Below are 21,871 nucleotides of genomic sequence, written 5' to 3' on the forward strand. Positions count from 1 at the left end.
TGACAAATTTTTTGATATTTGTGTGAGTTTCAGATTTGCATTTCATCAAAACAATCCATGTGAAACGACTAAAGTCGTCAACTATAGTGAGAGAATAGCTATGATTGTGTATTGAGGGGATTAAATAAGGTCCCCAAATATTAACATGGAGTAATTCAAAAGACTTTGCTATTTTAATAGAAATGAGAGAGTAAGACAATTTTTTTTGCTTTAAAAAATGACATGTGTCACAAGGAATAAGAATTGAATTTTTACAATAAATAAAAGTAAATTGTAAGTACATAATCTTAAGAATAGAATCTGCTGGTTGTCCAAGTCTCAGATGCCATAGGTTTCCTTGATCTGAGAGTGTATTATTACAAGAACTTGAATTGATAGGGTATCTTTGTTTTTCATCATGTTGAAGAATGTATAGCCCATTCAACTGCTTAACTGAACCAATCATCCTCTTCGATGAAATCTGTATAATGGAACAAGTTAGATCTTTGAAAATTACATAACATCAAAGATCTTGTAGGAGTTTATTTATGGAGATCAAATTAACATGAAAATTTGGAACAAAAAGAACATTTTTTCAGAATTATGGTATTTGATAGGTCGATGGTGATTGAATGAGAGGTAATGGTCTTTGATCCATCGGACAATGTAATCAATATTGGCTTGATTTTGTAAAGTGAAGAGAATTGAGAGGTTGAATAGGTTATGTGGTTTGTAGCCCCAGTGTCCAGGATCCAAAATATTGGATTCTCACTTGTGTTTGCAGAGTCAATATTGAAAGCAGAAGTCTGAACTATATTGGAGGCATGTGATTGATTAATTTCCTTTGATCTCTGGAACAAGTTCAGCAATTCTTGATGTTGCTCTTTTGCAAAAGGTTGTTCCCAAAGCAAATTCAGAAGGGTCCATCATCCCTTCTTGTGAATCTTCGATGGCTAAGTTAGCCATGTTATTTCTTGTTTTGTATCCAGGAGGAAAACCATTTTTTGATAACATGTCTCCACTTGTGTGATTTGTCTTCTTGCAGTGAATGCAAAATTTTGATGCATTACCACAGCCTCATCTATAGCTAATTCAGCCATGTCCTCTTCCTGCAAAACCATCTTTTTCTCTACCTTGTTCCATTGCATTAGCAAATGCTTGTGGCTGAGATTGGTCGCTTGTTCCATTATCAAGATTCAATCTTCTCTCCTGTTGAATCACTAAAAAATGCCTTATTAACACCAGACAAAGGTTCAATAAGCATTACCTGTGATTGAACACGAGGGAACTAATCTTTGACACCTTTCAAGAATCTGATTACTCGGTTTCTTTCCCTCATGGACTTCACTTGGTTTACAAGACCATAATTGCAAGAAAGTTGGCATATGCATGATGAGATTAGTTCAAGACTGTCTGTAAGAACCCGCAACGTGAAATTATAATTTTAGAAATTAAATAATAATTAAATGTAAGATTTAATTATTTTAATTAATTTAAGTTAAATCATCTTTTTGAGAAAAAGTAAATATTATGTGTTTCGTGGTAAAAATGTAGCAGACACAATTACCCGAAACTTAAAGATAATTAGTAATGATTATTTCGTGGATTTTGTGAAGTTAAAACAACTACAAAATATTTATGGTAATATGAGTAGAAAATATTGATTATTGGAATTTAGTCATTTTCGATTAAAAATGTTGATATTGCGGGTACTGCGGTAGAAACAACGGGTATAGAAAAATATCCAGAACTGAAAATAAATTATAGTTGTATGCGTCATAAAATTTATAAGACACTATAGTTTAAAATAATTGGAGGATTAAGCGAGTATGATGTTTGGATTTATACCGGTTCAATTAAATGAGTTTGCCCTAAATAGCAAAACTAACATTAACACTCTCATTTCTCTTAGTTTTCCTACGTAGACCTCTTGTTTATTTTCTCTCATGGTGGCCATATGATCACCTTCCTACCTCCATGGTTTCTTCTCTTAGAAAAACACAAAGACACCATTTTTCCTCCTCTTTCCACCATGAAAAATTTGTAGACACTTGAGAGAAAGACCTCTTCTTAGAGTGTTATAGTTGTTGTCTTGTGAGGTTAGATGACTATTCTTCTTTGTCGAGTGTGACGGAGGAATTTACACTACCATTGGAGCACCAAGGAGCCACATTTGAGAAGAAAGAATCATCCTTTGACAAGCCATTTTCGTGCACTTGTCTTGGCAGCAGTGGAAAGTGGGTTGTAGACTATGAAGACTCTTCTTTCTTAAAATTTTGAAGCCTTGGGTATATGTCTCAACCTTTCCTCTTGAGTTTCTATGTAAAAGATTGAGTCTTGGACATGATAATTGAGAAAAATAAGTAATCAGGATGGCCACTAGCTTAGACATGCTTAAAAATAGTAGCTCGAACTTCTATAAATGTTAAAAATGAAACCTTGTTGGATTAAATCATGAAAAATGATGTTTTGGACAAAAAAATGATATTCTGCAATGAATATCCAGATATGTATGGAATATCCGGTTATGAACAATGACATATCCGGATATTTTGACAACTGCGACCTATTTTAGCAAAAATTTGATATCTCTAGCTACAGAACTCTGAATTGAGTGATATTTGGACCTATGTGTAGCTAACTCATAGGGATACAACCCTGTAAAATTTTGTATCCATTGAATAAGTTGATTGATCTCACTTTAAGTTTGAAATCGCGACTTGGTTGCTGAAAATTCAGTTTGCAACAGTCACTTTGCAAAAAATATAACTGGAGTTATACAACTCCAATTGCGGCATGTAATATGCAGTTGGAAATCTTGAGATGTCTAATTTAACATATTAAAATCTTATAACTTTTGGTAAAGAGTTGCAATTGCAGTTTTAAAAACGGTAAGCGAGGTTTGTTGTCATATTCATGAATAGAGTTGATTTCTTTGGAATGTTCTTCAAATGAATGATTTATAGACTCTATTGTGCGTGTAAGTGAGGTCTTAATGTTATGGGACCTTAAGGAGTAGACTTAGTTTCTCCTACCTTGAGTTGGTGTCTCTACGTAAAGAATGACTACGTGAAAGAAAATATTGAAATGAATGTTGTAAACGAGTATAATTGTTAATTGCCTTTATATCTTTGAAATAGGTTGTGATTTTGTGAGGGCCTATGATTGTGGTCTTTTGGATACTGAGAGTACATTGGAGTATGTTGTTGTAACAGGTAAGCTTTGTGTTCTCAGGGTTAATCCCTTGTTTGTTCCACCAAACTCCATGAGAAGATGGTTTATGTGCCTGGTATGTTTTTAGAAAAAGATTTATGAACTGATATGACTTGATGTATTTGGAAATGCATGATGTGTTGATATATACGTATGGTGGTAATAGCATTTACCTACATGGGGCAGGCTGCGATCTAAGTGTAGGGCACAAGGGGATGCCTAGTGTTTTGTGGTATGTTGCAGGCGTGCGTAGAGTATACCTTCTCTGGCCAGTAAATTTGATTTGTTAGCTATTACATATTATATATCTCACATGTTGCATATGATTTTATTATTTTGTTGAACTTATATTATTCCTGTAAGTGAACTTGGGGAAGAGTAGTCTTTTGAGAACCCCAGTTTATTGAGATTTGTCACCCCTTGTAGGGCACATTTTCAAGTGCAGATATTCATAATGTTGGTGCATCTCGAGGCAAGAGGCTGGACTCGAGTTGTTAGCATGATATGCATGCATTATATCTATGAGATATATTATTGTTGAGGCATACTTATATTAACAGTATTGATTATGATTATTTGTTGTAAGCATAGGTGCTGTCTATATCATGTTGTAATATGTTTTGTGTATTATTGTTGGGGAATATGTATTAAGCATGTCAGTCATTAGTTTGTAACATGATTTATATGTGAGATGGCCTAAACAAAGGATTGCTAGGTGTCACGATTTATGTATGTAGAAGTCATTTAAATCCCTTTAGATATGATAACTTAGATGCCAATGAGAGTATTAAATAGCTTAATTAAACCATATAGATGGGTGACACTTGTTGTATGTCTTAGGTAAGGACAAATATATACAAGATGAAGTGATATGGGGTAAGGGGTTGCATGTTAAACCCCCAGCCCAAAGAGATATATTCCATTTGCCACTGTCATGAAATATCTAGATATTGATAGTTCAATATCCGAATATTGATATCCGGATATGTCTCCGACATATATCCGAATATTTTAGGCGAACATAAATAAAAATAAACGTATTAAAAGATATGCTTTTTGACCTTATGGAATTTAAATATGAAAGGCTTAAATATATCTCTAAGGAGTGTCGTGCCTTAATAAATGAAGGAAAACGAGAGTAGCTAAAATAAATAATTTAGATGTGATTGGATGCCCTAGTGTGTGTAATTATTGAGATGATATGTTGGAGAACGTTCTCTCGATCATAATAGTTTAATTAAGAAGTGTGTAATTAAGTAAGAATGTAATTAGTAAATGAGATTATTGGGTAACAAGTAATGTAAAATAAAATTAACTTGACATGCAAGCAAGTGAAGCAACTACTATAAATTAATTTAGAATGGAAAAAGTTTAGTCACATTTTTACATGAGATTAATTATGAATTAGGATGATTAGCTTCCACATTTATTTGATTAATTAGTTGCACTTAGTACCGTTCTGATGTTAACAAACCGGGTCGACACGGGGTGTTACATTGTCCATCTCATCCCATAAGCCTTTGAGTTAAATGAAATAATCAGCAACTGAGAGTTCTCCTTGCTGCATCTTAAGAATATCGATCATAATCTTCAAGATCAGAAATACCAAAAACATCTGACTGTGCAAATCTTTTTTTTAAATCATTCTAAATATCAATGGCTTTATCAGCCCACATTACTGATTGCGCTATTGATTTTGATTCTACCATCAACGAATGCTAGTATGTTTATGGATCGAGGTGCCATCTTCATGGCTCTAAACCAAGTGTGATAATTCTTGTCATTCAATCAAGGTGAAACAAGAACCAAAGAAGGGTTCTCATTGGGATGAAGATAATAAGGATTAGTTGGTTTTGTTAGAAAATTTGGAAGAGGAGTAAGATTTTGATTTGCCATAATATTAAAAAAGGTAAGCTTCAATGAAGAAATTGAAAGAATGAAAGGCTTTTGATTGATAATCAGAGCTCTGATACCATCTTGGTAAACTTGAATGATCTTATATTATTATTGATTGAATGAGCAATACAGTTGGTGAACTAATATATATCAGCATACATTGATAAAGAGAGGAGGAGGAGAAGAATGGCAAGAAAAGAAAACATAATCTAACCAACTAAATAGACTAACTGATAATTAACAGAGAAATGAAGTGGCACAAAGTTAACTACGTGCAGAAAGCTGGTTGACACGTGTAATAATAATATCTATTATGAGTCTTGGGGGTGTTTATTCTTGAAGTTGCTTTGACAAAATGTGCTACAATGTCTATTATGTTTTAATTCCATTCTTTTACTCGTGAAATTTAGTGGATTTAAGACATAATCTGGTTGTACTGGATTAGATTCCAAGCCACAGGTTAGTCTTTTTGTTAAACTTATTTTACCGATTGAGATAGCATTGTCATTTATGTGGAAGTTATAAGTTATAACTTATTAAACTAATATATTCAGTATTTGCGACACATACAATGGTAGAAATTTGATTTAATGCCTTCAGAAAATGATTGGTACAAGTAAACCCATCGATTCAAATGTAGTAATCCTATAAGGATATGTATGAAGATGACTCTAGTGAAGCATTTGTTAGCAAAAAAAAAAGTTAACAGAAGTATTATAACTGATGATAATAGGTTTATATATTTGTTTTGTCTCTTTGGGGGTACTATTGGATGATAATTAAATTCCCCTTGTCTCAGGAAGGACCTTTACAATGCTAAACCCCTTGAAGGACTTAAAATTGTTGATGTAGGTTGTGGAGGTAGAATTCTTTCCGAGGTATATTTTTTCTCCTTTTTCTTGTGATGACCGGAAAAGACCCTTTTTCTTTATATATATTGGCCCCTCTTTATCATCTCCAATGTAGTAGTGCAATCTCCTTCAGCCATACCTGTTTGTGTCCCTTCTTCCAGACCACGTCTAGCCTGATGAATAATCGTCACAGTTCTTTTTTTATTTATAAACCACATGTATTTTCCACGGGAAGCAATCTCGTTCGGAGTGGGTCCAGAATTAGAATTTTAAATCCCTCATAAAGATAATATTGGAGATGATCGAACATATGCTCTTCTCTCCACCTGCTTAATTCTCATGCGCCAACCCCACAGTTTAGCCACTAGAGAGTTTCTCCATCCAAGATATTTGGATGAGTCAAAAATCATAAGGTTTCTTTCCTTCCATATTGATCAATCAACACACAATCCCGAAGATTAAGGTCCAATCTGCACCATATTCGGTGGCTCTCCTGGATATGTTTTAATTGTTACCATTACAATAATATCTCCTTTTCTTCTTTTAATTGCGGATGTGTACATATTTTTTAAATATTTTTTTAAAAATTCTACTGTAGGAATAGCTAGACTAATTAATTTACTGCTTGATTTTCTTTTTAACATTTGTTTAAATTGCATTAATTGATAATCCGTTAAATCTATGTGCAATCATATAACTAATTATTGACAGTTTTAAATGTGACAATAACATTTTATTTGCTTGATTTACATTTTTGTTATTATGATTTATGAGTTGGCAATTATCATCTTGGAAGAACTGACACCTTTTTATAGGTGAAAAATATATCTCGGACATGGACATGCGATCATATTCCGGCATGCGGTCAACCTTTCCTGACACTCTTTTTTAAAAATAAAATCCAAATTTTATTTTATTTTATCTTTTTAAGTAAAAATAAAAAATTATTTTATAAAACAAATATTTTTTTTATGGAATATGTCATGAAAAATTAACAAGGCATGCAAAATTACTTTTGCTTTATATTTATGTTACGAAATTTTAATATTTGATTAGTTATATGACTTATTATAAGCTATTATATGTATTAAATGTAAACTATATTATATATATTAAAAAAATTATTTAATATCAAAACGTGTCCATCGAAATTTTAGAATTAACGTGTCCCGTATCGGTGTCGGTACAACATAGATTGTCATTGCATGTGTGAATTTAATATTAATGCATGATGTGATTATTTGATAGGACTAAATTACGATATTTGTATCAGTTTTGAGGGGGGGAATTTTGGTACTCCAAGCCCCATGTGGTTCTTCCATTTAAGGCTACACTTGGACAATTTTTTTTTCATTTCTCCTCTCTCCTCGGTATTTATTTGATTTTATTTGGCCCGGACTACCGAGTTAATGGTGGTTCAGGACCACCGAAATTATCCTCCAGTTTGAGTTATCTTTTTCTAATTTTTATTTTATTTTTTATGATTGTCCATTATGTATTTTACTTTTGGAGAATACTAGTCTCAAGTTGTAGGAGAAATCCCTTTATTTTTATGTTAAAGAGAAATTTTTGTGATTTTGTGGTGGGCTAGATGCTTATACTTGTGTTGTGGATGTTTCATGTTAGTGTTAAGCTATTATTTTGTTGATAATTCATTTCTTTTTTTTCTTTAAATTTATTTGCATAAGTCACTACAGAGATTTTTTTTAAAAAGTAACAAAATATTTTTAATCTAAAGAAATGAAGTATAATTGTCTTAATATTTGTTTGTTGTTGTTTTGGTTTTTTTTGTTTTTTTCCGATAAAATAATAACTTCTTTTTTTATAAACTACTTACGTAGTTGCCCTGTAAAGTAGTGCCTTCATAATTTGAAAGCAGCATGTTGATTAACAATAGTTTATGAAATGACGTTTTGTACATGCGACATATTCACGTGAATAAGATTATCCGGAAAAATATTTTCTTATATTATAGGAGAATTATTTTTCTTATATTAGCGATCTCTCTGTTTCTTCTTTTTTCTACAAAATAACATCTCTACTTGAGAATACAATCAAACAGAGCCTGATATTATTTCACTATTTCTGCTTCTCATTCCATCTATTTCTATTGTTAGCACCTATTTTTGTCTTATATTTTGTGGTTTATAACCAAGAGAATAAAGGGAAGAAGAAAGAGAAGAGATGCATTTTTGGAAAGATTTGCAATATGAATTGGAAATGAGTAGGGCTTGCTCCGAATGTAATATCTCATTCATCCACCGTCCGATTAAGCTTAAATTTTTTTAGTAAGATCTTGACTCATTGCACATCATATTCAACGGTGAATTTATTGATTGGATACCTGTACCATTCCCAGAAAATTCAAAACCGAAACAGGTTTCCCGGGCGATCTCTACTGAAGCAGCATTTTTGGGAGGACTATTTCTCTCAAATGAACCGTCTGATCGTTCTCAAATTTGGTCAGCGTGTTCCTCTTATATGATACTTCAATCTGACCGGATCGATTCTCGAACTGAGAATCCTAGCATCAAATATAATTTTCGCAAGATGGGCTGCTAGTTTTGTAAGAAATGATGCAATTTTGGGCAGCCGTATTGCAGGGATCGTTTCTCTCAAATGAACCGTCCGATCTTCCTCAAATCTGGTCGCCATGTTCCTCCCATATAATAATTCAATATGACCGGAGCGATTTTCAAGCTAAGCCCTCTGGTGTTAGATATGGTGGTCACAAAATGGGTGTCCACATTGAAAAAAACCACTATTCCTAAAAAGTCTCACATCTCTTATCTCTCATCCCTTCCTCCTCCCTTCCCCCTATATAAGGACCTCTACCCCCTCCTTAAATCACACCAAATGGAGAAAACCAAACAAAAAAACAAGACACTTGAGTTTGGTTTAAAACTAAGCTAGTGTCATAGTAAAATTTTTAGTTACTAATTTTTCTTTAAAAAACCGATATTCCTAAAAAGTCTCACATCACTTATCTTTCATTCCTTCCTCCTCCCTTCCCCCTATATAAAGAGAGAGGAGGAAGGGATGAGAGATAAGTGATGTGGGATTTTTTAGGAATAGTGGTTTTTTAAAGGAAAATTAGTAACTAAAATTTTTACTATGACACTAGCTTAGTTTTAAACTAAACCCAAGTGTCTTGTTTTTTTTTTTTTTGGTTTTCTCCATTTGGTGTGGTTTAAGGAAGGGGTAAGAGGTCCTTATATAGGGGGAAGGAATGAGAGGTAAGTGATGTGGGACTTTTTAGGAATAGTGATTTTTTTCAATTTGGACAGCCATTTTGCGACCACCATATATAACTCCAGAGGGCTTAGCATGAAAATCGCTCTGGTCATATTGAAGTATTATATGGGAGGAACATGCCGACCAAATTTGAGGAAGATCAGACGGTTCATTTGAGAGAAACGATCACTGCAATACGGCTGCCTGAAATTGCATCATTTCTAACAAAACTAGCAGCCCATCTTACGAAAATTATCTGATGCTAGGAAGCTCAGTTCGAGAATCACTCCGGTCAGATAGAAGTATCATATGAGAGGAACACGCTGACCAAATTTGAGAACGATCGGATGGTTCATTTGAGAGAAATAGTCCTCCCAAAAACGCTGCTTGAGTAGAGATCGCCCGGGAAACCTGTTTCGGTTTTGAATTTTCTGGGAATAGTACATGCATCCAATCAACAAACCCACCGTTGAATATGATGTGCAATGAGTCAAGATCTTACTAAAACAATTTCAGCTTGATCAGACGGCGGATGAATGAGATATTGCAGTCGGAGCAAGCCCTATTCATTTTCAATTCATGTTGCAAATCTTTCCAAAAATGCATTTCTTCCCTTTCTTCTTCCCTTTATTCTCTTGGTTATAAACCACAATATATAGGACAGAAAAGGGTGCTAACAGCTGCCCCTCTTTACTTAGTTTTTACATGAGAATATGAATAACCATGTTTTCATATTATTGATGTAAAGAATAAGTAAAGATGTGAACTCTATTTTTGACCGCATGTAAATGGTTACTCACATGGTGGTCTACAGGGAGAACAGACATGGGATTGAGATCCCTAATAGGTATGGGAGAATGGACCCGTTTTGAAAAAAAAAAAAAGTTGTGGGAGAATGGACCCAACTTGACTGAATTTTTAAAGGTGCGGGTTAATGGACTCATCTTGATAGAAATTTAAAGTTGTGGGAGAATGGACCCAACTTGACTGAATTTTTAAAGGTGCAGGTGAATGGACTCGTCTTTGGCAGGAAATTAAAGGTGCGGGGGAATGGACCCGTCTTGAGCTGGAAATTAAAGGTGCGGGAGAGTGGACCCGCCTTGGCAGAATTTTAAAGACGCGGGAGAGTGGACCCGCCGTGGTAGAGATTTAAAGGTGCGGGAGAGTGGACCCGACTTGATTGAATTTAAAGGTGCGGGTGAATGGACTCGTCTTGAGATGGAAATTAAAAGTGAGAACTTGACCCATCTTTAGCTGAAAAATAAAAAAGTGTGGGCTTGGACCCGACTTGAGCTGGACAAATAAAGGTGTGGGCTTGGACCCGAAAAGTAAAGAAACATGGTGCTTGTCACTTTTCAATCTTTCTTTCTTTTTTTCTTCTTTTTTTTTTTAAGACAAGAAGATAATGCAATGCATGTCACCTAATGCAAAAGATCTTGAAATTTTGAAGTTTGGAGATTTTTCTCCATTTTGTGTTTTTTTATATGCAAAGATGATGCAATGCATGTAGAAAATTTTGAAATTTTCAAACTTTGAGTTTTTTTTTTATATGCAAAGGTGATGCAATATGTAATGTATGTCATAAAATGCAGAAATTCTCAAAATTTAAAATTTGAATATTTTCTTTCCTTTACTTCGACGACAACCCTTAGTTATTCCGCCTCGGTTCTTGTTTTGTATTTTGTATCCGGACTGTGGTGTCAGTCCTTTGAACAAACTTTTGATACCAATTACTTCTCATACCAATGCTTTTGGGAGATTTGTCATATTTACCATGATCTTTTGAAGCAATCATAGTAATTCTTAATGCTCATGTGATATCATTTTCACTTTCAGTATAAGCTTATCATGGAAAATGCATATGCAATCAACAATTGAAGAAAAAATGAAATATCATTATGTGAAAAAGGTATAGTATAAAAGATTCGTGTGATTGGACAAAGAAATTCAAAAGGTAACGGTAAAAGGGATGGCTCTGGCTCATCCAGTGATGCTTTTTCCAATGACCAGTGCCAGCTTCTCATGCTTATCATCTTGAACATGCCTCAATAAGCTTATGTGGGTATCGGTTGTCCCAGTCTCTTATGCCACAAATGTCTGACTTGCCCCAGTTTGGGAGATCTTTTGATTCTCAGATCGATATATCAAGAGCGATGCTTCATTTTTTACCCTAACTTTTGCCTAGGTTGTTCTTTCGAGTTTTCAACCTACCAGGTCGCTCTAATTTTTGCCTAGGTCTCCTTTTCAGGTTTTCAGCCTAGCGAGCAATTTTTTTTTAAGCATAATACTTCTTGACTGCATCTGAATTGACTGGAAGCGGTAAATCTTCACCGTCCATCTTTGTGAGTATTAGGGCCCCTCGGAGAAAGCTTTCTTCTCAATATAAGGCCCTTGATAATTGGGAGTCCACTTTCCTCGGTGATCCTTCTGAATGGGAAGAATCTTTTTTAGCACTAAATCTCCTTCTTGAAACTGCTGAGGTCGCATTTTCTTCTCGTATGCTTTCTTCATCCTTCTTTGATACAATTGGTCATGACAAAGAGCATTTAATCTTTTTCCTTCAATAAGATTCAATTGATCAAGTCGAGATTGGATCCATTCGGCTTCTTCCAATTTTGTCTCCATTAAGACTCTCAACGAGGGAATCTCTACTTCAATTAGAAACACCGCTTCCATTTCATACACCAAAGAGAATGGGGTGGCACCTGTTGAGGTACGAATGGAAGTTCGATATCCGTGCAAGCCAAAAGGAAGCATTTCACTCCAGTCTTTGTATGTTATCACCATCTTTTGAATGATCTTTTTGATGTTCTTGTTTGCCGCTTCCACTGCTCCATTCATCATTGGTCGATGAGGGGAGGAGTTATGATGTTGTATCTTGAAACTCGCATAATTCCTTCATCATTTTATTATTCAAGTTGGTTGCATTGTCAGTGAGGATCTTATTCGGCAAGCCATAACGACAAATCAACTCTTTCTTGATAAACTTGACGACCACACTTCTGGTTACGCTGGCATAAGAAGCAGCTTCGACCCATTTGGTGAAATAATCAATTGCAACCAAAATGAAACGATGCTCATTTAAGGCTTTTGGTTCATTTGTGCCAATGACATCCATCCCCCACATTGAAAATGGCCAGGGAGCTGTTAAGACATTCAAAGACATTGGTGGTGCATGAATATTGTTAGTATATGTCTGGCATTTATGACACTTCTTTACATAGTTGAAACAATTAGTCTCCATAGTCAACCAATAATAGCCTGCTCTTAAGATTATCCTTGCCATTGCATACCTATTTACGTGGGTCCCAAAAGAACCTTCATGAACATCTCTGATAATCTTCTCTGCTTCTGTTGTATCAACGCACCTGAGAATAACCATGTTATGATTCTTCTTATATAGTACATCTTCATTCAAGAAGAAACCCATTGCCAATCTCCTCAAAGTTCTCTTATCATTCTCTGAAGCCCCAGGAGGATATTCTCGACTCTTAATGTAGCATTTGATATCATGATACCACGACTTCCCATCGAGCTCTGCTTCCCCCGTTTGACAATACGCAGGTTGATCACAAGTTTCCATCTTTACTAGTGGCATATCTTTGTCATGTCTTATCTTGAACATTGATGATAAAGTGGCTAAAGCCTCAGCCAACTGATTGTCTTTACGAGGGATATGATGGAATGTAACTTCATCTAAATCCTCAATTAACTCCCTTATGTAAGCATGATAAAGGATTAGCTTGGCATCTCGAGTCTTCCATTCTCCTCTTAGTTGATGGATAACTAGAGCATAATCCCCATATACCTTGAGAACTTTTGCTTTTGATTCTATTGCCGCTTGGATTCCCATGGCACACGCTTCGTACTCTGCTATATTATTCGTACAGTTAAAGCATAATCTGGCTGTGATTGGAATAAAATGGTTTCAGGGGAAATTAATACAGTTCCAATTCCATACCCCAGTGCATTTGATGTCGCATCAAACAATAAAGTCCAAACTTCCTATTGTGAAGACTGTTCTTCTTCTTCAAATAAAGCCATTATATCTTCATCTGGAAAATCACATTGCATCGACTGATAATCTTCTACGGGCTGGTGAGCTAAATACTCAGCAAAAGCACTGCCTTTTATTTCCTTTTGAGTGACATAGACGATGTCATATTCTAATAACAGAACTTGCCAACGAGCTATTCTCCCAGTAAGAGCCGGTTTCTCAAAAATATACTTGATCAGATCCATCTTTGACACTAACCAAGTAGTGTAACACAACATATATTGTCTCAAACGATGAGCATCCCATGCCAAAGCACAACATGTTCGTTCCAAAAACCAATAATTTTCTTCGCAACTAGTAACTTCTTGCTCAAGTAGTAGATGGCGTGCTCCTTTCTACCAGACTATCATGCTGGCCTAACACACAACCCATGGATTCATCAAGCACCGTCAAATACATAATAAGAGGTCTTCCCGGCACTGGAGGTACCAAAACGGGGGGGCTTCTGCAGATACTGTTTGATCTTCTCGAAAGCCATTTGACAATCCTCATTCCACACCACTGTTTGATTCTTGCGTAACAATTTAAAAATTGGTTCGCAAGTTGCAGTTAACTGAGATATGAACCTGGCGATATAATTTAATCTCCCTAAGAAACCACGAACTTCTTTTTCTGTGTGAGGAGCTGGCATATCTATAATTGCTCGAACTTTGTCAGGATCAACTTCTATTCCCTTTTGACTAACCACGAACCCCAATAACTTGCCTGACTTTACACCAAAAGTGCATTTTGCTGGATTCAACCTAAGCTTAAACTTTCTTAGCCTTTCAAAAAGCTTTTGCAAATTGACAATGTGTTCTTCTTCTGTTTGAGACTTCGTAATCATGTCATCAACATAAACCTCTATCTCTTTATGCATCATGTCATGAAACAAGGTCATCATTGTTCTTTGATATATTGCCCATGCATTCTTCAAACCAAACGACATTACTTTGTAACAAAAGGTTCCCCATAATGTGATGAATGAGGTCTTTTCCATGTCTTCAGGAGCCATTTTGATTTGATTACAACCCGAAAAATCATCCATGAAGGAGAAAATTGAATGTTGAGCAATATTATCCACCAGAACATCGATGTGAGGGATTGGAAAGTCATCTTTGGGACTAGCTCTGTTCAGATCTCGATAGTCAACACACATTCAAACCTTCCTATCTTTCTTTGGGACTGGGACAATGTTAGCAACCCATTGAGGGTATTTGGAAACAGCAAGGAAACCTGCATCGAACAGTTTTTTGACTTCTTCTCTAATTTTCAAGAGCATATCTGCTTTCATTCTTCTTAATTTTTGCTTAACTGGGGGACATTCGGGCTTGAAAGGCAACTTATGCTCAACTATGCTAGCATCGAGTCCAGATATATCTTGGTATGACCATGCAAAGACATCACTATAATTGCACAGGAGCTTAATCAACTTGCTACGCTCACTTTCTTTCATAAAGGTGCCAATTTTGATTTCTTTCTTACCATGTTCAGTCCCCAAATTGATTATTTCAATTGACTCCTCGTTGGGTTGAATCTCTTTGGATTCTTGCTCTATTAATCTCATTAATTCAGGGCTAGGCTCCCAACTTACTTCACAATCCTCGTCAGCATGATTAATAGAGTGATCAAAATCATATGATGAGATGCTAGCGTGGTCATTTTCAAGAGAATCACTTTCAGATCTGCGTTTATGGGTGTTAACACAAGAAGGGGAAGAAAATGAACAAAGATTGAAACAATGACTAGTAAAAGATAAAGGAAACAAAGATAATCAAAGAAAATGCATTTATTGATGACAAATACTGAAAATGAAACATGTGAGCCCATATTACAAAAGTAACTCCTAAAGCCTTGGGCAAGGCAAAAGGATTAGCATTACAAATTACTTTGAGTTTAAGATCAGGTAACTCGACCACCTCCCAATTGCCAAGGTCTGTATCTGGAGAACATGGATAAACCAAATCAATATGGTGATTGATGAAATGATCATCTTCAATAGCATCCACTTGATCTAGGAATACCAGTCCGACACTTTGAAAGCTTTGCCGAATATCACATATGGGAACTCCCTCAATTTTTGGCTCATACCTTCCATCCGAGCTATCCTTCTTTCTTTCTTTTCTTCCATGACTCTTTTTTTATCCTTTCTGGTATGTCTGTATCCCAAACCAAATCTGCTCTGGTTCTCGGATAGTTGTAGCAATTTTGCAATGCCTTCTTCATTCCTTCCTAGTCCATACCCATACAAATATCTTCCTTCGAGCATCAGTTTAGCCACCATTAAGGATGCATTAGTGTTGGTTTTGGAATTTGGGCTCCTTCCCCTGCATAGGTAGTGTTAGCAATCCCGAATGCTTGGAAAACAGTTTCAAGAGCTTCTTCTGCAGCATCAATATAGGGTGTTGATGATGGTTTACTCACCAACATATCTTCTTCACCTGAAATGATTACCATCTTGTTATCCATTACAAATTTCAACTTTTGGTGCAATGTAAAGGGCACAGCTCCTGCAAAGTGGATCCAAGGTCGCCCCAAAAGACAACTATAAGCTGACATGATGTCCATGACTTGAAAGATGATTTCAAAAGTACATGGGTCGATCTGGATTGGAATGTCAATTTCCCCAATCACTTCTCTTCTAGTACCATCAAAAGCTCTCACTATCATAGTACTTGGTCTCATGTATGACATGTCAAAAGGCAATTTTGACAGTGTTGACAGTGGCATTACATTCAAAGAAGAACCATTATCAACAAGCACTCTAGCCATGGCATGATCCTGACACTTCACATAAATATGCAATGTTTTGTTATGCCCTTTTCCTTCAGCAGGTGTTTCATCATTAGTAAAACTAAGATAATTATCAGCAAAAATGTTTCCCACAATTTCATCGAACTTATCCACTGTAATGTTATGGGCGACTTGAGCTTCATTCAAAACTTTCATTAATACCTTCTTATGTGCTTCAGAGTTCAACAATAAAGACAAGAGAGATATTTCTTATGGAGTGCGATTCAATTGTTCTACCACCCTGTATTCACTTTGTTTTATGATTTCAGAAATTCACAGGCTTCTTCATTAGTCACTGCTTCTTGCATTCATCTTGACTAATTTCCTCTTCCCCAACAACCTTTTCTTCCTTAGTTTTCCCTTTGTCTTCTTTCACTACTTCTCTTGCTGAATCATTACGAAGCTCTTCAGGGGTATAAATACGACCACTTCGGGTCATCCCACCAATTCCATAAATATTAGTGATAACATAGGTGCTGGAGCTAGAAGAGGCTGCCAAATGATCATACTGAGATTGTTTGTAAGAACTTGCACATCATACTTCCATGGCACAACTTTGGTATCCTTGTAGGAAAAAGGAGTTGGTATTTGGATGGTAATTGGCTTTGGCCACAGGTCGTGGATGGATTTTTTGTGTAATGAAGTATCAGTGGTTTTGGGATTGGGGTGGTATTTTCAACAGTCGGTGGGGTCACAGAAAGAATTTGGATATTCACTCCTCCTTGAATTTTGGGGATTGAATGCTCATTAACCATATTTATGTCATTATCATCATATTAGCAGCCAATTTGCACAAATTGCATGTCTATCAAGCTTTGAAGAGTCTGCTTAAACTCGTCATAATTTTCAATAGAATGCCCCACATTTGGATGGATTCCACATATCATCCCTTCATTATGGATTCCCTCTTCTTTAACTTGGGCTTGTATCATCCCATACTTACAAAGCTCTTCGAAAATTGTTTTTAGAGGAGTTTTGATATCTTCTACCTTTCTCACAAGATGCTGATTCGAAAACTTCTTTAATGGGTTTTCTCTCTTCGTTATTTGGGAATCTTCTTTGATTTGGATTTAGATTTGGAGCCCATGATTGAGGTGGTCATGTTGGTACAGTTGGAAATGTTTGTGACTGAAAAGAAAAAGACGGGTGGTAGGGTTGGGGATATGAGGTATGTAAAGCGTTGGCAACATAAGGGTAATAAGGTGTCTGAAAACTTGGTTGAGGGTGGGTATATGTTGGGACAGGCTTGCCTTGTGCAAATTTTTGCTGATTGAAAGTCTCAGCATGAGTTTCTTCTTCTTTTTTCCTCCCTATTCCAGTTGAAGGTCTCTTCATATTAACAGCCTCCACAGAGTTATGAGTATTTTACCACTCCTTATTCCACTTTCTACCCTTTCTCCTATGATGACAATGTCAGAGAAGTTCGATGAGACACTAGGAATCATCCGGTCGTAGAATGGCGACTGCAAAGTATCAATGAACGTGGCGACCATCTTCTTTTTTGATAGTGGAGGTTCGACTTGCGCAGATAGTTCCCTCCATTGTTGAGCATACTCTTTAAAAGACTCAACCTCTTTCTTTGACATATTCTACAACTGCAGTCTATCAGGAGCCATATCAATGTTATACTTGTATTGTTTAAGGAAAACATCAGCCAAGTCTTTCCAACAACGTATATGTGCTCGCCCAAGGTGTGTATATCAACTCGAAGCTGCCCCAGTCAAACTATCTTGGAAGAAATGAATCAACAAATTTTCATCTTGGGCATATGCAGCCATCTTTCGGCAGTACATGGTCAGATGACTCTTTGGACAAGTAGTCCCTTTATACTTGTCAAAATCGGGTACTTTAAACTTTGGAGGAATCATAACATTAGGAACAAGGCAAAGTTCAGAAGCATTTCCAAGTCCATAACTACTTCCTCCTTCTATAGCTCGCATTCTTTCTTCTAAAACTTCTAATTTCCCCATAGATTGGAGAATTCCAATTGAAGAGTTATTCAAGGTTTCATGAGCAATTCCTTGATGGAAATGTTGCACTGCATGTAAAGGATTGGAGTGTTGTGGTTCTTGATTCCCATCTGAAGTAAAGGGAAATACTTGAGGTTGGGATACATTTTGTGAGTTTGAAACAGGTGGAACCAATGATGTACTACCAACAGGAAAAGATAGTTGTGTTTGTGGGTTCTCAAAGGCATTTGGGTGAGGACCTTGTGATTGAGCAGGGTTTGGGATAAGGGTTGGTGTGTTACCATTTGGAGGGTTAGTGGCTTGTAGTAGTACAAATCCTGGAGGTAGGCCGAATAGAGGGAATGATTGTACATGTACTTCTTGTGGATTGGTGTTTGGTGGTTGTACAGGATTGTTTGGGTATATTGTAAGTGGCATTAGTACTCCTTCAGTGTTGGGATTTTGGGGGTGCATGGCAATTGGGGGAAAGCCTGGTGGGTGAGATGGTGTGGCTGGTTGTTCTTCATTCACTGCTGAAGGGTTCCCATCTGTGTTCTTCTTTTCTAGCGATTGTAGCATTTCCATCATTTTTGCTATCTGTGCTTTCAAATTATTCACATCTTCTCTCAGCTCACCTTGTTCTAGTTCATCCATGATCTTAGCTTGAGCACGAGTCCTATAAGGGTGCCGTGGAAACAATTTTGCTTTCTTGTGGATTATTTTCTCTTAACTGACAAAAAATAAGATATGAGTATGTAATGCTAAAATAAATATGCATGTTATGGAATCTGAAAATATAATGTTGTGCAAATGGTATGGAATTATTGATGAATATGCATGATTACATCCAAATGTTGTAACATGAAAAAGAGAGAAAGAGATAGAAGGAAAACGCATGGTCTTCTATTGTCTTTGAAAGATTTAACATTAGAATCTTATAGCAAGAAGTCTTGATCATGTTAGAAATTCGCAAATTGGCAAGCGGTTAGTCGCACATCTAAGGGAGCATATACTCCTCAATAGATTGTACTCTGAGGCGATCATTCACTAGCAGTACAATAATGTAGCATTTCATTCAATGTAATTCTCAAAACATGGTTCAAGTTTCGATACATGATAGAAATGATTACATCGAATATCCCAAAAATTCAGACAACTTTGGAGGTAGTTGCAGCCAAGGATTCATGCTTATATGATCATCCATCTTGTCATAATGATCGACAAATTCAGTAGCATTTTGTTGTAATACGTTAAACATCATTACAACTCTATCCTTCCATACATTTCTTGTGAAATCTGAATGGGCTTCTTGGGTCATTTGTTGAGTGATCTCATTCAAATCCCCCAATTGATTAAGGATTATATTGATCTTTATAGGTCTCTTTGAATGACTTACACTGCTAGATTTCTTCTCAAGGCTGGATCTTGTCATTTCTTGCTATGAGTAAAAATGCTAAATCTTTCCTCCACAACAGTTGAGCTTTCCTTCAGATGAGGGAGACAAAATGTCAAAACGCGCAAATGCATGCTTTGTTTCTCTTTTTTTTCTTTTGTTTCAATTCTTTTTTATCTTTTTCTTTTTCTCACCCTTTTTACGATTTTTTTATTTTTACATAAAGGAAATTAATAGAAAATAACGAAAAGAAACTTGCTCCCATTGACCTAAAAAAATGGAACCCTATGATCAGATATCCTATGATGGGGACTCTAAAACAGTAGGTCACTAGGTCTGCTCTATAAGTGCATATCTTGGGTTGATCTAGACTTTTGAAGACTATGGTTCCCGAGTTGCCCATACCTGATGGATATGGACCTAGCCTATGGAACTGATCGCAAGTAAGGATAAACCTTCTCAATACGATTTTTCCATACTGCCGGTAACAACCCGAGTGGTGAACCAACAAGTGTCAGGGAGGCACCAGGCCTCTTCAATGACAATGTCGAGACACCCCTATTCCTTAAGTTTACAGATGAGTCCGGCTATAGAACCCAAAAGTGTGTGCAATGAGTGATAGTGATGTGTGTGCAAGGAGCATACTAGCCTGTACATTTGAAAATAACTAAAATTCCCAAGCTGCAAAACAAAGACAAAGCACAATATATACAGAGGTCGTCTACCCTAAGGTTAAAACCAAACAAGATACATATTTATTATTGCAATTATAAATATACCAGCAACATATGACAAACATAGATGTATATACATAATGCTCAATAACAATATTTACACAAAAGGTAGAAAAAAAAAATAAAGCAACAAAAAGAGGGTGAAACAGATAAATAAAATCATGAATAATTTGCACAATTAATAAATAGGCTTGACTCTCTAAATTTCCCCAATGGAGTCGCCAGCTGTCGCGACCGGATCGCGACGTGACGGCGAGAGATTGAACGATTTAAAAAAACAATGGAGTCGCCACCAAGGTTTATTTGGAAAAACATTGGAAAAACCCTTTTGTTTGAGAAAACTGGTCTTTGAAAATAGAATTGGATTCGGGAGTCGATTACGAGTAGGGAAGGTATTAGCACCCTACACCGTCCGTTTAAAAAAAACAGTTACCTTGTATTAATTGTACAAATTATTTATAAGATTTTAAATATTTATTTCACCCCGAAGAATTGAACTACATTGATTAGAGAAAACAAAAATAAATTTTCAAAAATTAGTTTTCTTTTCTTTAATCAATGTAGTTCAATTCTTTGGGGTGAAATAAATGTTTAAAATCTTATCAATAATTTGCACAATTAATATAAGGTAACTGTTTTTTTAAACGGACGGTGTAGGGTGCTAATACCTTCCCTACTCGTAATCGACTCTGAATCCAATTCTGTTTTCAAAGACCAATTTTCACAAACAAAAGGGTTTTTCCAATGTTTTCCTAAATAAACCTTGTAGCGACTCCATTATTTTTAATCGTTCAATCTCTCGCCGCCACGTCGCGATCCAGTCGAGACATCTATTAATCCAAACTTAATCTTAGGATATTAAACTTATGAGTCAATCTTTCTACTAATATAATTATCATTTGATCTATTCTTTATGAATATAGAACTTATTATTCATATTTAAATTTTTAATAAAAATATTCAAATTGATTCGTGCGAATATACCTTGATTGTTAAGTGATTCTTTTTAGGGTATTATTTTCTTTATGTCACATAAGAAAGATTTTATCTCCTACTCTTACTTCAATTTCCGTATTCTGTTTTTTTTTCCTTTTTTTAAAAATAAAATGGGTCCCACCATTTATTATGAGAGTAAGATAGAAGATTTATCTTATGTGACATAAGAAAAATAAATCTCTTCTTTTTATTTCATAAATGTGTTTTTGACAACATTTGTTATAATATTTCTTAACTTTTTTGTTTATTAAGAAAAGGAAAAAAGGTATAATGAAATGAATATTTATCTTACTTTATTATTAAAGAAAGGTATTGTTAGAATAATAGTATGATAAAAGACTAAAAGTTATACATAAATTATTTGTTGTTTTATAGTGCTATTTTGATAATGAGAAAACAAACCAAAGCTAGCGAGTGTGCAAGAATCCAAAGGAGAGCAGCTAAGAACACCATGCTAATTGGGGATTTTTTAAAATGCTCCGCACCAAATGAAACAGCCATCATTTTGCCTCCCTATATAACATAGGGTTAACCTGCTCTACCATGGAATATCTTCTCTGTCAATGTTTTGTTGTTGACATGACTGACACTAGTTTTTCTCTTTCTTTCTTTTTTTAATTTTTTTAATTTTTTTTTATTATTAAGGATGTTATTATTTACTTGTACCGATATTTTAAAAAATTTGATGTACGAGGATCTGAATCCTCTAATGTGAAAAATCATATGACCATGTCATATGAAATCATAACCATACAAAGGTAGATCAATGGTAATAAAAGAAGAGAGAGAAAATATAT

The 21,871-nt window shown here is 35.5% G+C and overlaps 1 pseudogene; it reads right to left on the reverse strand.

Annotated features, from left to right (window-relative positions):
* Positions 1-11,448: 11,448 nt before the first annotated feature.
* Positions 11,449-18,605, reverse strand: LOC133286331 (uncharacterized; annotated as a pseudogene).
* Positions 18,606-21,871: the final 3,266 nt, after the last annotated feature.

The sequence above is a fragment of the Gastrolobium bilobum genome, unplaced genomic scaffold (genome assembly GCF_033153095.1).
Source record: "Gastrolobium bilobum isolate Gb01-03AN ecotype WA unplaced genomic scaffold, APGP_CSIRO_Gbil_v1 utg1891, whole genome shotgun sequence".
Lineage (NCBI taxonomy): Eukaryota > Viridiplantae > Streptophyta > Magnoliopsida > Fabales > Fabaceae > Gastrolobium > Gastrolobium bilobum.